The sequence below is a fragment of the Dipodomys ordii genome, unplaced genomic scaffold, assembly GCF_000151885.1.
Source record: "Dipodomys ordii isolate 6190 unplaced genomic scaffold, Dord_2.0 Scaffold92, whole genome shotgun sequence".
Lineage (NCBI taxonomy): Eukaryota > Metazoa > Chordata > Mammalia > Rodentia > Heteromyidae > Dipodomys > Dipodomys ordii.
Window position 1 is genome coordinate 5,453,428 of NW_012267308.1, and position 15,705 is coordinate 5,469,132.

Sequence of the window (15,705 nt, forward strand, 5' to 3'; positions counted from 1 at the left end):
AGGGACAGTGCCCAGGCCCTGAGTTCAAGCCCTATGTCTGGCAAAAAAGACACCAAAAAGGACGGGAGGCGTGGTTCAAGTGGTAGAATGTCTGTCTAGTTAGCATGAGGCCATGAGTTCAAATCCAGTACTTGCAGCCAGAAAGAACAGCCAAGGGGAAGACTTGAGGAGAGTGAGTTTCATTATTTTTCCAAGAAGACTTGGAAGAAGGTTAGAACCCAGAAAGTCGAGATCTTAGATGTCCAACTTTACTAGCTGCGTTTTCCAATTTTTTGATACTAACTTTTAAAGATACATTAAAAAGAGTAAGATCAAATGAGATTAGGCTCCCACTGAGAGTTATTCAAACGTGATTACCTGCTTCCTGTGATCTCACACCAGCTAGTACCCTCGGAACCCTGGGTTCCTTTATCTGTAAAATGGGTATTAACACAACAAGACTGTGGTGGGGCAGATTACCGAAAGCAATCACTTCCTCTTTAAAGAATCCGCAGCGTCCAGAAGTCAGCCTCCCGCACCTTTTCCAAATTTCCCAATCTCTGCTCAGCATTTTTTGTGTGAAGCGCACCGATTGGACAATCTCCACCAATCAGAAGCTGGATCATGCACAAGCAGGCCTTAGCCCCACCCTCACGTAGGCCCAACCCACGGCCCGTACCAGCACCGTTGCTATGGGAACTGGGGGGCGGTGAAGTGGGAGGGGTTGGGGGGGGGAGAGGAAAGCCCCGGATGTTCGTTGGAGATTCAACATGGCGGCGGCAGCGTCCGTGGTGGCGGCGGCTGGAGAGAGCTGAGGGCAGTGCGAGGGCGCCGAGTTCGGGTTCGAGCAGCCAGGCCGCCAGCGACTACGGCTCCGAGCCGGTAGGCTAGGCGGTTTTTCGGGGTGTTTCGGGGGAGAGCTGGGAGTGGAAGTGGGCGATGTTTTACGCGCCAGGGGGGCGGGGCCGGGGGTCAAAGGTCACTCTCCGAGAGTGGGGTCGCGCGTTGCGGGGAGGGGGGGGGAATCAAAGCCGCGGGGAGGGAGTTCAGAGGTCAAGGGGGGTGTGGCGAAGGCCCGTGCGGAGAAGTTTGCAACTGAGTGGGGGCGCTTCGAGGTGATGGGATGGAAGCTCCAGAAAAAAGGGGGGCCTCCGAGTGAATGACTTCTTCAGAGTTTGCACTCAGCTGGGGTTAGAGGTCACTGTCAGGAAGACCGCGGGGTCCGAGGTTAATAAAGGCAGAGGAGATTGAATGGGTTTTGGGGGGAGCTGAGGTGTGGTCTTTTAAAAAGGGGGCTTCCAGATGGGCGTGGTTTAGAGGGTCCAAAGGTGAAAAAATCTGGCCTGGGGACAGGTGTCTTAAAAGTCCTAGTGAAGGTGGCCCGCTCGGTACTGCCAGGGTGCTGGATTTCGATCCCCGTAGTCCTTTACCTGCCCCGGGAGTCTCTGTAACTTGCCATTTGACTTGTTTGTGTATTTGTCTGTTGTTTATGCCTGAGCTCCTTTGCCCAAGGCTAGCCCTCTGCCCCTAGAGCCACAGCCCTACTTCCGGGTTTTCTGGTGGTTAATTGGAGGTGAGAGGCTCAGGGACTTTTTCCTTCCAGGGCTGGCTTTGAATTGTGATCCTCAGATCTCAGCCTCCTGAGTAGCTAGGCTGACAGACAGGAGCCAGCTGGGCCCAACTTACCCCTGCCATTTATGACATTGGACCGAGCCTGGTCTGGGGCCTAGACAGCAGAGAGGGAAACCACCATGAATCCGGGGGCAGATCATGTTTAACAAAGCCTGGTGCCCTGTGGGATATCCCTTGTACCTGCCTATATTGATCTTTGTAAATGGAAGGAACTAACCCACTTTCTGGATGGAAAGGGCAAGGCGTAAACTGGTAGGGTGGTGTGCTGCCTTATGGTCCTTTTCTCAGATGGCCTCTGTTCTTGGAAGCAGCTGAGGCCTGGGCCACTCCCTGGGCAAGAACTCGAGAGCGAGCGTCTGTTTGACCTCCTGGAAGGGTGTGATCTGGGAGGGGAAGTTTCTCTGACTTATAGGAGTTGAGTGTTGGTGGGTGGCCCTGAGTCCCATACACCCCAGTGCAGCGAAGTTGGATGTTCTCTGTTCTTAAAAAAACATTGAGCCTGTGCTCTCTCCCTGTGGTCCTCAATAGCTCCCACCTGCCGCTCCCAGGGTGGATTTCTCAACTTTTCCCATCTTTGCTTAGGCCTCCCTCTAGGGTTTTGACCTTCCTGTCCCGGTGGTCTGGAATCCTGCCCTGCACAGTCTCTCTCCTCCCTCCACTGTCAGCGCTAGAGCCCCCCAGCCCTCCTGCCTAGCTCCCTGAGAACTCTGTCCCTCTGTGCTGGGTAGTTGGGGGGCACATGTGTGTTAGGGTGCATCTTTGCACCTTCTCTCCAAGAGTGTGGGTACTCCTGTAAATTCCTGACTGCAGGATGCTGTGTGTGTGAGAGAGAGAGGGAGAGAGAGAGAGAGGAGAGCACTGTTGGGCATTATGCTGGTGGGGGGGAGGGCACACAAGTCTTCCCCTAGCCAGTGACCCCAGCCACATCTGTCCCAGAGGTGATGGGGGCTGGAGGGTGCCCACACTGTGCCTGGTCCCACTCAGGTTTGAGTCCCTGGAAGAAGTTCTAAAGGCTGTGGTGAGAGGGGTATCCAGGCAGAGGGGAGGTGAGTGGAGGCAGGGAGGCTACTGGGGACTGGCAGCAGTCTGTAGCCTGGGAATCGCCCTCTCCCCCTCCCCACAGTCTACACTTGCTGCCCGAGGCCCCCTGACTAAGTGGGCATGAAGGCATTGGTCATCCCTAGATCTGCCAGAGGGTGCAGAGGTAAGAGTGCTTGGCTAAGGCCCAGCCCGCTGTGGGTGCTGCCACCTACCTCCCCCTTTTCTGCCGCAACCCCACCCCCATCCTGGCAGGGTCAGGCAACCTGGGAGGCTGCCCAGCTCCACGCCTTCCTGTGCCAGCTTGACACAGCTCCGAGGGAACTGACTGGCTTTGCCTCAGGAGACCCAGGCTCGGCTGCCTGCCTCGTGCCCATCAGCTTCAGGGCCTCAGCTGGCGATTTATTGGCCAGTTCTATTCCTTCTGTACAGTTGGAGCTGTGAAGAAAGTCCTAGAGCATGCAGTGGGACATGGATCAGCTCAGGTGTGGGACCAGGGTGCTGGGCATAGCCTGGGGCCCTTCCTGAGGCAGTGGGGGGAGGGCTCCACTCCGCCATCCCCTCCCCACACCCACTGCTGCTTCCCTTCGTGGAGCAATGGTGTCACTATCCCCGTGTCATTCTGGGCTTTGGACTTGAACTCAGGGCCTGGGTGCTGTCCCTGAGCTGCTTTTGCTCAAGACTGGTGCTCTGCCACTTTGAGCCACAGCTCTACTTTTGGCTTTTTGGTGGAGATAGTCTTATGATTTTCCTGCCTGGGTTGGCTTTGAACCAGGATTCTCAAATCTAAGCCTCTTGAGTAGCTAGGGTGACAAAGTGTGAGCCACCAGCTCCCAGCTGAGGATTTGTTCTTGGGTCTTGAAGGAATCACTCATTAGCCTTTTGGGGACCAGTTAGGTCCGCCCTTTGGGGCTTTCACGAATGTGTTTCCCTGTGTATGGGACCAGAGTCTGGCTTGGGGGTCCTCCTTGCAGAAGAAATGTTGGACCTGGGCCTTTCCCACATGCTGCTAATCTCTTCCAAGCGGTCATGCCCACATGGCCATGTGACATACAGCGTCCCGGCCTTGGTCAGTGTGTGGTTTAGGGATCACCCCACCAGGCCAGAGGGAAGCTACTTTCACATGACTGCTTTAGTTGGAGACTCCCACCAAGACCCGCGCAGAGGCAGGATTCAAACCCCAGTCACCCTTTATTGTAGCTCTCCTCCCATGGGCCTTGACAGACCAGTGTCTCTTCCTGTCCCTAGCCTCTTACTCAAAGATCTGTTTTTATAAAAGCTCCCTGGAGGCCTGCTGGACATGGGGAATCTCTGTGTGTGTCTCCACGTGTGTCACTTGGTTCCTCAGCCACCCCTCCCTTACCCCCCTGACCTGCACCTCCTGGCCAGCTTGACTTCCTGGCCAGACGCTCTTGGTCACAGGGGTGTCCCCAGCAGCTGTTTGTCCCATCTCCTGAGCCCCAGATGCTTCCAGCAGGAAGCCATCCCCTTCCAAGCTCTGGCTGGCCAGGCAGGGAAATGAGGGACCCTTCCCGCCCCAGCCACACATCCGGGGCCAGGGTTTATTGTCTGCCGCTGGCTTGGCCCACTGGAAGGTCAGCCAGGGAAGTCCCCTAGGTCCCCGGGGAGCCAGTCATCCTGCCACAGAAGACAGGAGCCACACGCTCAAGCCACGCGCATGGCCCCTCCGGGACCTGCGGGTCCTGCGCTGCCTGGCTGCGCCCTTCCCCAGCTTCCCCCCCCCCCTTCCACCAGGGACTTTTCTCAGCCTTCTCCCCAGCCTGGAACCCCAAAGAAAAGCTAGCTCTGTAGTAAGCTCTTGGGGATCACTGAACTTAGGGACCCCGGTGACCTTGGGGCCCAGGCTGCACACGTGGGATGAAGCATCAGGGTGTCTGTGGATTGTGGGTCGGAACCAGCTGCTGCTGACCTCATTTCTCTTCCTGTGCTTCCTCTGAACAAGGCACATGTGACTGCACATGAAGGGACTGCCCGGTCCCCTCCATCTCTTCTTTCTGTCCTGCAAGCCCGCCCGTCCCTTCTGTCCCCAGGCCAGCGGAGTCTCCTCTTGCACCCTCCCACCCAGCCTTGTCCGTGGCCCTTCGTAGTTTTATCCCAAAGTTCTGGGAGCTCACCTGTCATGGGTGCACCTTGGGGTGAGCCTGTGTACCTGCTGCCCCCTCCTGTGCCGGCCTTGCTGAGGAGCAGGGTTGGGGTGTGGGGGTGTGGGCCCAGGGTCTGTGCACCCTGTTCCCACCTGATCGTGCAGAGGTCGTTGTGTGTGTATGGGTGCTGTCCATGCCTGAGGTTTTCCTTCCAACTCTACAACAAGCCAATGACCACTCAGAGACGCTTAAGCCAGGCCCTCCTTGCTTTGTCTAGAGCTCCTAACCAGCCTTATATAATGTGGGGGGGAGGGGATGGGGGGGAAGGGCGTGACCCCAGGCAGGTCACCACCCCTGTCTGCCTTGGTGTCCTCATCTATAAAATAGTGACAATGACAGCACTTCCTTGCTGGTGTGGTAGATCACTCCTGTAATCCTGGCACAGGGGAAGCTGAAGCACAAGGATCATGAGTTCTAGGCCAGCTTAGGCCATATAGTGAGAGTGAGACCCTGTGTGACCAAGAGAAGAGTAACAGTGCTTCCTCACAGCGTGGTTTGGAGGACATAAATGTAATTTCTTTCTTTCTTTCTTTCTTTTTTGTCAGTCATGGGGCTTGAACTCTGGGCCTGGGTGCAGTCCTTGCGCTCTTCAGCTTAAGGTGAGCGCTCTACCACTTGAGCCACTGTGCCACTTCTGGTTTCCTAGTGGTTATTGGAGGTAAGAGTCTCATGGACTTTTCTTCCTGGGCTGACTTGGAACTGTGATCCTCAGATCTCAGCCTCCTGAGTAGCTAGGATTACAGGCATGAACCACTGGTGCCTGGCCATAAATGTAATTTCAAAATGCAGCATGAAACACCATTTCTCTGCTAGTTTGGGGACCTACTGTTACTCTGGATACTGTTTTTTTTTTATTGTTTGTTTTTCTGCCAGTCCTGGGGCTTGAACTCAGGGCCTGAGCACTGTCCCTGAGCTGCTTTTGCTCAAGGCTAGCACTCTGCCACTTGAGTCACACTGCTACTTCGGGCTTTTTTTCTGAGGAATGGAACCCAGGGCTTCATGCATGCTAGGCAAGCACTCTACCACTAAGCCACATTCCCAGCCCCTGGGGACTGTTGACAGGCGGGGTTCTAGGTGCTTTCTGCAAATCAGCCTAGTGCCCTTCCTGCCAACCCCAGGACCCAGAGATTCCCATTATCTCCTGTTTATAGGGCAGGAAATAGACCTGGGAGACCCACCCAGGTCACCGGGCCAGCGTACTGGCCCTCAAACCCAGGAGCTCTGTCTCCTGGAGACTGTGGCCCCTCCCTTTGCTGCTCCCCTGGCTAAGAAGGGGTAGCTTTCCCTCCCCTTCTAGTGTGGCCTCATTCCAGGCAGCTGCAGCAGAGCTTTGGGGACACCTGGGGGGTGGGGGCAGGCCCAGTCCCTGCATCCCCGAGCTCCTGATAAAGCGCCATTGTATGCCTTCCCGCTTCCCGCTTCCTGCCCCAGCCCGGTGTTGCCTCTCCCACATCGTGGAAAGCAGCCTGCCATCCTGGCCAGGATCACTGCCAGGGCCTCCCCTGCACCCACCCACACCCATGGGAGGAGGAGGCTGCTACCCCCATGCATCCCCAGTATCCACGCCGGCCGGGCCCCCATCACCTACGCCGCATTCAGAATCCTTCTGAGTAACTCTACCACTTTGAGCTCCACTTCTGGTTTTCTGGGGGTTCATTGGAGATAAGAGTCTCATGGACTTTCCTGCCTGCGCTGGCTTTGAACCATGATCCTCCGATGTCAGCCTCCTGGGTAGCTAGGATGACAGGTGTGAGCCACCAGCGCCTGGCCCCACAGCTTTGTAAAAACATTTGGCGAGCACCTGTTGGAGTGGCAGCCCACTCTGTGGTCTTGGTAACCATTGTGTCCCTGTTTTGTCACCTGATTGCATCCTGGAATTGCCCAGTGCACCCTTGGTCGCTTGCACACGTGAGATGGGGAGCTCAGGGGCACTGCCCACATGAGGAATGGGGGTACGAAGCCGGGTGCCAGTGGCTCACGCCTGTAATCCTAGCGACTCAGGACGCTGAGATCTGAGGATCGAGGTTCAAAGTCAGACCGGGCAGGAAAGTCTGTGAGACTCTTTATCTCCAGTTAACCACCAGAAAACTGGAAGTGGCACTGTGGCTCAAATTGTGGAGCACTCACTGTGAGCTGAAGAGCTGAGGGACATCACCCAGGCCTAGAGTTCAAGCCTCACAACTGACAAAAAAAGAAAAGAAAAAGCAATGGGGGCAGGAAAGACCACTGGCCTAGTGAAGGAGGAGGAGGGGACACTGAGGCCAAAGCAGCTGCCCCCCATAGTGAATTGAAGAAAGACTGGGGTGTATATTGAGGCCCTGATGGTCACCTGGGAGGCCCTTGGGGCGCTCTTTCCCCATCCTGGCACCTGCCATGTAAATATAAATGAGATTGGTTATTTTTTTCCAACACACAGATGCCAACCTGTTGTGACCTGGGGAGTTGCTCGGAGGCAGAGGCCTGCCGTGACCTTGGCGTGGGGTAGCCTGTTTTCTGGACACACGATCCTCTTTAGCTGGATGAATAGAGAACTAATTGAGGGTGTGCGTGTGCCAGCCCTGTGCCCTGTGCCGTGTGCTCTATCCCCCTCGATCCTCCCCAGCCCGGGCCACAGCCCAGTCCTTCCTGGAGCCCAGGGAAGTCACACCCCCTGACCCACTTCCCTGTCCTGTCCTGGTGCATTCTGTCGCATGCCCAGAGGCCTTTCTTTCTGCCTGTCCTGGGGCTTGAACTCAGGATCTAGCCACTGTCCCTGAGCTCTTTTGCTCAAGGCGAGCACTCTACTACTTTGAGTCACTGTGCCACTTCCAGTTTTCTGGTAGTTCATTAGAGATAAGCATGCCAAGGACTTTCCTGCCCCAGCTGGCTTTGAACTTTGATCCTCAAATCTCAGCTGAGTAGCTAGGATTGCAGGCATGAGCCATGCATGAGGGCCTCTCTTGGTGTTAACCCTCAATTCCCCATGGGCCTGTGCCTCTGGAGGGATGCAGCCACTTGGTGATTTGTCTCTCCCCGTCTTAAAGTGGCTTTCCATGCTCAGGGGCTTGATTTTAAGACAGCCAGAGTTGTCGCTCACTTCCTTAGGTTCTTCTCCAGGTTGGCCTTGTTTTTAATGTGTACAAGGCAGATGGCTCCACAATTGGCTGGGGCCCCTGTCATCTAGGCACTTACTGGCCCTCCCACCCTGCCCTGTGGTCCCCTGAGTGCTCTCCCCATCGCCCAGCAGAGGGGTCTGTGTCTGCCTTCATTCCTTCCCTCCGAAGTGTGCTCTTGCTTGGCCTTCAGCATTCTTGGCCATTCTTTTGAATTAGCTGAGCACCTTGTTGCTGTCTGTGTTCATCTCATTCTCTCGCTCTCTCTCTCTCTCTTTCTGAGGACCCCAGTCAGTGAAGGTGGTGTATTTCTGTTTATTTGTATTTTCTCCAGAGTTTCTAAGAAAAGTGGCTCCCAGCCGGACACCAGTAGCTCCTGCCTGTAATCCTAGTTACTCAGGAGGCTCAGATCTGAGGATCTAAGTTCAAAGCCAGCTCGGACAGGAAAGTCTGTGAGACTGTAGCTCCAATGAACCACCAAAAAGCCAGAAGCGGGGGTATGGCGCAAGTGGTAGAGCATTAGCTTTGAGTGAAAAGGCTAAAGGACAGCACCCAGACCCTGAATTCAAGCCCCAGTACTAGCACAGAGAGAGAGAGAGACAGAGCAACAGAGGGAGAAAAAGAGGGAGAGCGCTTACATCGGCAGCCTAAAGTCTTGCCCACCTCCTGCTGGGTTTGTTTGGGGCAGGTCTGAGGCAGCAGGGGACTCCACCCTCCACTCCCCAGTTTTGGCCTTGTGGGGTGAGGACCTCTTCATTCCCTGCTACTTCCAGGCGCTGCCTGGGCTCCAGCACAGAGGGTGGGCGGGCTGCTGCCCAGAGAGGAGGCTGTAATTTTCCTGCAATTTCAAGGGCTAATTAAAGGTTTTCCTTGACTAATCAGCTTACGGTTTAATTATCAGGGACCAAGCTCAGGGGTGCGGGAAGCGGCTCTGCTGGGGTCTCCCTGCCATGTGGCAGGGAGGAATCCACCAGCTCATGGGGGGAGCTAGGATTGGGGGATCCCCATTTCACATCTTTGGTGCTGAGTATGCCCCCCCCACCAGACTAGGACCTGTCATTGGGGGCCCTGAGGGCCAAGAGCTGCTGCATTGGTGGGGGGAGGTGAGAAGGGGGCCCCTGAGCCCGGCTGTGGGGGTTGGCTATCTGGGCCCTGGCTGGACCCCTTGGGCTTCTGGGAGTTTACAGGGGTCAGGGGGAGATGACCAGGGATGGCCGTGCCAGGCTGAGCTTCATTCCTTACATTCTTTGCAGGCCCCAGACTCCAGTGGCCCAAGGTGGGGGAGGGTAGGCCTTGTGGACAGCGCCTTGCCCCCCCCCTGCCTCGCCCCCCCCCCCCCCCGCCTCTGGCCTGGATCTGAGGTCACCTGTCACCATCATGGATGGCCTGGGCTCTCCCACTGCACTTCCCTGGCATAAGCATCCAGCTTTCTGTGTTAGGGAGGGGCTCACAGAAGTGGAGGCCATGGCTTGTGGTGCCAGGCAGGTAGCAGCCTAGCCCCCGCCACAGGCCCCAGAGCCCAGTCACTCAGTGCTGGTCTTCACTTCCGGTTCCATGGGGAGGACAGGGACACCAGTCCCTGCTGGCTACTACTTGAAGACCGGAAGGGCTGTGCTGAAGACAGGGACACCGTGCTGCCCCCACGGGAGCCGGTTGATAGTCTGAAGATAGCTGCTTCCCCTCCCTGGCAACAGCTTCCTGTCTGACCTCAGGCCAGGCCCTGAGCCCAAGAATTGTGAGAGTCAGCCATGTTGCTGTGGTGGCATCACAAGGCCCCCTGCTACTGCCATAGCCACCCGGATGCCTGGAGAGATGGCCCGTGCTCAGAGCTGCTAGCTGGGGTCCTCAGGGCCAACCACCCCAAGTTCTGGACTCCAGTGAGCTTTGATTCGGTTTACAAAATGGAAACATTTACCCAGACTCAAAAGAATGTCCTCTCATGCCTGTAATCCTAGCTACTCAGGAGGCTGATCTGAGGATCGCAACCAGCCTGACAGGAAAGTCTATGAGATTCTTATCTCCAGTAAACCACCAGAAAGCCGGAGGTGACTCTGTGGCTCAAGTTGTAGAGCTCTTACCTTGAGCTGAAGAGCTCAGGGACAGTGCCAGGCCCAGAGTTCAAGCCCATGGCTGACCAAAAAAAAAAAGAATGGCCTCCTACCTCCCCAAGTCACCTACTTAGAAGGAAGAAGCAGTCGTGACCACAACCCCCTCAGCCCTGATCATCACAAAACAAGTCCTAAACACCAGATGTTTTATTTATTTAGGCCTGAACCAGGACTTGAACTCAGGGCCTCACAGTTTCTCTCTGCTTGCTCTCTGGTGCTCTACCACTGGAAACAGGCCTCCATGCCAACATTTTGCTGGTTCTTTTTTTTTTTGGTCGGTCTTGGGGCTTGAACTCTGGGCCTGAGCGCTGTCCCTCAGCTCTTCAGCTCAAGGCGAGCACTCTACCACTTGAGCTACTGCGCCACGTCCGGTTTTCTGGTGGTTTACTGGAGATAGGAGTCTCACGGTCTCTCCTGCCCAGGCTGGCTTTGAACCTCCATCCTCAGATCTCAGCCTCCTGAGTAGCTAGGATTACAGGCGTGAGCCACCAGCGCCCGGCTTTGCTGGTTCTTTAGGAGGCAGAGTTTCATGGGATTTCCTGGTCTGGGCTGGTTTGGAACTGTGATTCTCAAGATGTCCGTCTCCTGAGTAGCTGGGATTAAAGTCATGAGCTGATGGCACCAGACCCAGATTATCTTAAATCCCCTTTTCTTTTTTTTTTTTTTGTTGTTGGTTGTGGGACCTGAACTCTGGGGTCTGGGTGCTCTCCCCCAGCTCTTCAGCACTCTACCACTTGAGCCTCAGCCCCACTTCCGGCTTTTTCTGATTATGTGGTGCTGAGGAATGGAACCCAGGGCCTCATGCATGCAAGGCAAGCACTATACCACTGAGCCACCTTCCCAACCCCAAATCCCCTTTTCATGATCAGATTTGGTTGGAAGGCCTGGGTTTTTTGTCCTGGGCAGTCTCCTGCTCCTTTGTACCATGGTGCTGTTTCTGGGGACTGGGACTAGATCAGAGCCCCGATGATGCAGGCTCAGTTTAGATGAGGTGGGGGTGGGGGGGTGTCTTGACTGGGCGGCCCTGTTTGCCTGGTATGTGGCCTGTTGTCTGTGCAGCTGTCTGATGGACAGGGAGAATAATAGTTGTTAAGTTAAAGACCCAGAGTAGATTAAAAAGCTGAAGCCACTCCCTGTGGGGCTGGCGCCTGGATGCCGCAGGAGGGCCCCAGCCGAACTGCCCAGCCGAGAGCCTGAGTGGTGTGGTGGGTGGGCAGCTTTCCAGCCCCTTCTCTCCCCTCCCCCTCTCCCCTCCCCCCTCCTCCATCCTCCAGGGCATGATAGTGACCTGGGTCCTTGGACTGCCCTGGTCTGTGCTCCTGTAGCTACTGTGTCTCCCCCTCTCCCCCTGCAGCCCCAGCCCCCCAGTGCTCCTTGAGGCCCTGCTGGCACCCTGGTCATTAGCTGGGACCCACACAGGAAGGGGGTGGATTGGGGCAGGGGGCCCTCCTCCCCCCCTCTGCCCTGCCAGCCTCCACAGAGAGGTGACTGTCCAAGATGCCACTCAGTTCTGTCACCAAGTCCATGGGCCTGCTCATGTGGCAGCCCCACCCCAGCCCTGTTGGCCTCAGTTTCTCTGTTTTGGAAACTGGCTGTCTGAGGGTTATTTCTTCCACGTAAGACCCTCAAAAGGGCAAACGTGGGGCTTCTCAGTAATAATGTTCAGTGGCCTGCCCCCCTCCTTGTGGACCCTACATCCCACCACCCCCTGTCAAGCTGAGGCCCTCTCCTCACAGAACGCCTCCTCCCGTGATGGAGGCAGAGAAGTCCAGGAGCAGGGAGAGGCCCTGGCCCTACCTGGGAAATCAGGGAAGGCTTCCTGGAGGAGGAGCCTCAGGCTGAGGCCTGAGAGTGGAGCCAAGGTAGTTGGGAGTTTGTGCTCCAGGGAGAAGGAGTGGAATGACAGGCTCAAGGACTCAGAAGTTGGGAATGGGTGTGGCCTTTTAATAAAGGGTCAGAATTTTGAGTAAACTTGCAACTTTCACACTAACTGCGCATCCTCTTGTGGGAAGTATGTGAGCTCAGGCTAGGGGGGTGGGGGGGCCACCTCCTTCACCCAGTTTCACCCAGTGGTAACTTTGTACAAAGAAGGGGGGGGGCAGGATGCCAACCTTGATCAGGGAGACAAAGCTCATCTGAGCTTCCTCTCCACGCCCAGCCACTTGCTGTCCGTGCCCCACCGTCCAGTTCTGCACCCTGACCACTGCGTGAGCAGACACAGCAGGGGAAATAGACTCAGAGTGGAGATGGCTTAGAGGTAAGCGGGCGCCGTCTCCACGGCCTTGCTGTGGACCTCTGATGGCTCCAGCTGTTCAGAGGTTTTGCGCGTTAGCTCCTCTCCATCTTTTCCCCGCACTCTCTCTGCGATCTGCGCCTGCGCCCTGCGCCTGCCACTCCCACCTCCCCCTTCCTACCTGGGTTGTTACCAGTACAGCTCTGAGGCTCTACTGGGCCTTCTTCGGCCATGCGCCTTGAGGCATTTCTTCCCCTCGGTAGCTCTTCATCCTCTTCGGTGGACTTGTGCACACAGACCTTTTCACTTTGATGAGGTTATCTTTTTTTTTTCCCCCCTAGAGTGGCACCAGGATTTGAACTCTGGGCCTTCTTGCCAGGAAGGTGTTCTGTCATTTGAGCCATGCCTCCAGCCCTTTTTTGATTTCATTATTTTTCAGATAAGTTCTCATATTTTTGCCCAGAGCCCATTTTGGACCATAAACTTCCTACCTACACTTTCCGTATTGCTGGAATTACAGGTGGTACCATCACACTAGTTTCTTGGTTGAGATGAGGTCTCCCCAAACCTCCCGATCTTTGCCTCCCAAACAGATGTAAGTTTTCCTTTTATGGATTGTGCTTTTGGTGTCAAGTTGAACCCTGTGGCTTAGATTTTGAAGATAATTTCCTGTGTGTTTTGTTTCTCTAAAAGTTGTATGGATTTACATTTAAGTCCAGGATCAGTTGTGGGCTAGTTTGTGCCAAATGTAAGGTTTAGATCAAGGATCATTTGAGTTTGGTCTTGCATATGGGTTTTTCCTTGTCCTAGCAACTTGCTTTACATATTGACTTTCTTCCCCTGACTTCCCTCTGTTGCTCTGTCAAGAATCCATGTGTGGGGCTGGGAAGGTGGCTCAGTGGTAGAGCGCTTGCCTTGCATGCATGAGGCCCTGGGTTTAATTCCTCAGTATCACATAAGCAGAAAAAAGCCAGAAATGGTGCTGTGGCTCATGTGATAGAGCACTAACCTTGAGCTGAAGAGCTGAGGGACAGCGCCCAAGCCCAGGTCTCATGACCGACTGAAAAAAAAAAAAAAGAATCCGTGTGTGCCCTGTCAGGCATCAGCGGCTTAGGCCTGTCATTGTAACTACTCAGGAGGCTAAGATCTGAGGATCACAGTTCAAAGCCAGCTTGGTCAGGAAAGCCCATAAGGCTCTTAGATCCAGTTAAGAGAGTAGAGTGTCAGCCTTGAGCAAAAAAGCTAAGGGACTGTGCCCAGGCCTGAGTTCAAGCTTCAGCACCAGCACAAAAACAAGGAATCAGTGCCATGAGATGTCACTTGGCATTTATTAGGATGGTTACTGTCAAACACAAAATATAGTCAGGTGCCGTCCTGCACTCCTATAACTCCAGCTGTACAGGAAGCATAAATAGGAAGATCGTGGTCAAAGTTCTGCCCAGGCCAAAGAGGAAACTATCTGAAAAGTAATCTAGAAACAAAAAGAGCTAGAAGCATGGCTCAAGTGTAGAGTGCTTGCCTAGCAAGTGCAAGGCCTTGAGTTCAAATCTCAGTACCACCAGAAAATAAAGGAAAGATCAAACACAGAATTTAATCGTGGCCAGCAGCTCTAGCCTAGGTGTGCTCCCAAAGTAGAAACAGGCATTTGCACCCCAGTTCATGGAGGGTCCTTTACAGCCAGAAGTGGGCAGACCCCGCGATCAGTAGATGAACAGAGAAACAGCATACTCAATGGCATGTTATTGGGCCCTAAAAAGGGATGACACTTAAAGACACTGCCATCATTGGTAGTGAGACAAGCCAGAAGCTTCCTCAGCCTGGGCCCAGCTCACCACTGGCCCTGTACGCTGCTGGTCCATGGCTGTGGGGCGCAGAGGGAGGGGGGCAGTGGGGACTCTGGCTGGGGGCTGCAGTTGAGGACTTCAGCCGACGCACAAGCTCAGATTAGTGCACAAAGGTCCTCCTGACCTAGCAGAAAGAGGTCCCGGAAGGGGGCCCGTGGGGGCCTTCTGAGCACCAGCCGGTACCCGGCTGACTAAGTGAGAATGTGCTCCATCCGATCGCAGTCTAGGCCAGAGGGCTGGAGCTCCTGTCTGCAGAGATGGGGGAGACAGAGGGGGGGCAGGGGGGGGGTAGGTGTGCTGGCCTGGGGGCCCCACAGAGAAGCCTAGGCCCCAGTCAGATGGAAGATGTCCCACCTTGTTCTCTGGGTCTAGGGCCCTGGCACATGACTGGGAGGAGCTGTGGGTCAGATCAGGGTGCATAGAAGAGTCATGAGACTACACACAGACATGACTACACGCACACACGCATGCTCTCAAATTAGGACTTGATACAGTTAAAGCATCACCTGACACGGCGTATCACAGAGTGATCATTGCAGTGGGAAGCCCATGAGCCTGTACATGAGGAACAGAGGCCCATCTCTTCCTTCACCCCCAAAGCTCCTGCCCCTCCCTTGCCTTTCCCTGTACCCCCAAAGCTCCTGGCCCCTTACCCGCCTCTTGTTTTGCCACCTCTGGATGTATCTCTCACAGCCTTCTTCCCTTTCCTGGCTTGGCACACTTTACCTAAACATTCCTAGGCTACGTTGGGTTACCACATTGTTTTCCCCACCCCCACCATTTGAGGCTGAGTCTAGCTCTGAAGGCCGCAGCAGGCCTGAAACTCGTGCCTGGGCCTCCCGAGGAGTGCTGAGATTATAGGAGTGCAGCGCCACGCCAGGCTCTTAGCATCTTTCCTTCCAGGAACCATCCTCAGTGGAGGAATATTTGTCTTGTTTCCAGTCTGTTGCCGTTCACAGTTCACCGTGCTACCTGGAAAGAACCTTCCAGGCCTCCCCTTCCCCCCACGCAATTCACTGATGTCTGTACCCCGAAAGCACTTTCCAGGTCCCAAGTGTGTCTCCCACTCCCCTGGATGCCCCTGGCCCTGTGGGAGAGCCAGGGAATGTGTGGGGGTGCTGCTGCTGGCTGTGGAGCTGCATGCCAGGTCTCAGAACAGAGACCCCTCACACCTTGTAGGGGAGGCTCCAGGAATGGGGGGCAGCACAAGTGTGGGGGGTCATCCTGTTTACCCTTTGGCCTGAATTAAGGAAAGGACAATTGAATCAATTGCCCCCCCTCTTCTGGGACCAGCAGGGAAGTCCAATCCTAACCCATCCCCTCAGCCCAAACCGGCCCAGCTGGTTTGGGGAGGCCTCCCGGCCTGGCTGCTGCCTGGCACCCCGCCCTGCAGGGCAGGACTGGCCAGAGTTCTGCTCCTGGTCCTTGGCCTGGCGCCTGTTCTGGGAGTAGCAGGAGAAAGGGGAGGACAGGGCTCTCCTCCTGGGCCCAGCAACTCATCGGGACTGGGTGATGGCCCAGTAAAGGCCTAGTGAATGGGGGCAGTGGGGGCTGGCCCAGAGGAGAGCAGCCTGGGCTCCTGTGCAGGTGCCCGAGGTGGAGCATTCTCAGCCC

The 15,705-nt window shown here is 55.4% G+C and overlaps 1 protein-coding gene across 4 annotated transcripts in view; it reads left to right on the plus strand.

Annotated features, from left to right (window-relative positions):
- Positions 1-741: 741 nt before the first annotated feature.
- Pak4 (p21 protein (Cdc42/Rac)-activated kinase 4) overlaps positions 742-15,705 on the plus strand; it is a 47,470-nt gene continuing 32,506 nt past the window's right edge. For 3 of the 4 annotated variants that reach the window (XR_001175439.1, XM_013026349.1, XM_013026351.1), the window contains exon 1: positions 742-861. The gene's annotated coding sequence lies outside the window, so the exon portion shown is untranslated. The remainder of the gene's footprint in view (positions 862-15,705) is intronic. The other variant, XM_013026350.1, reaches the window with a different exon arrangement.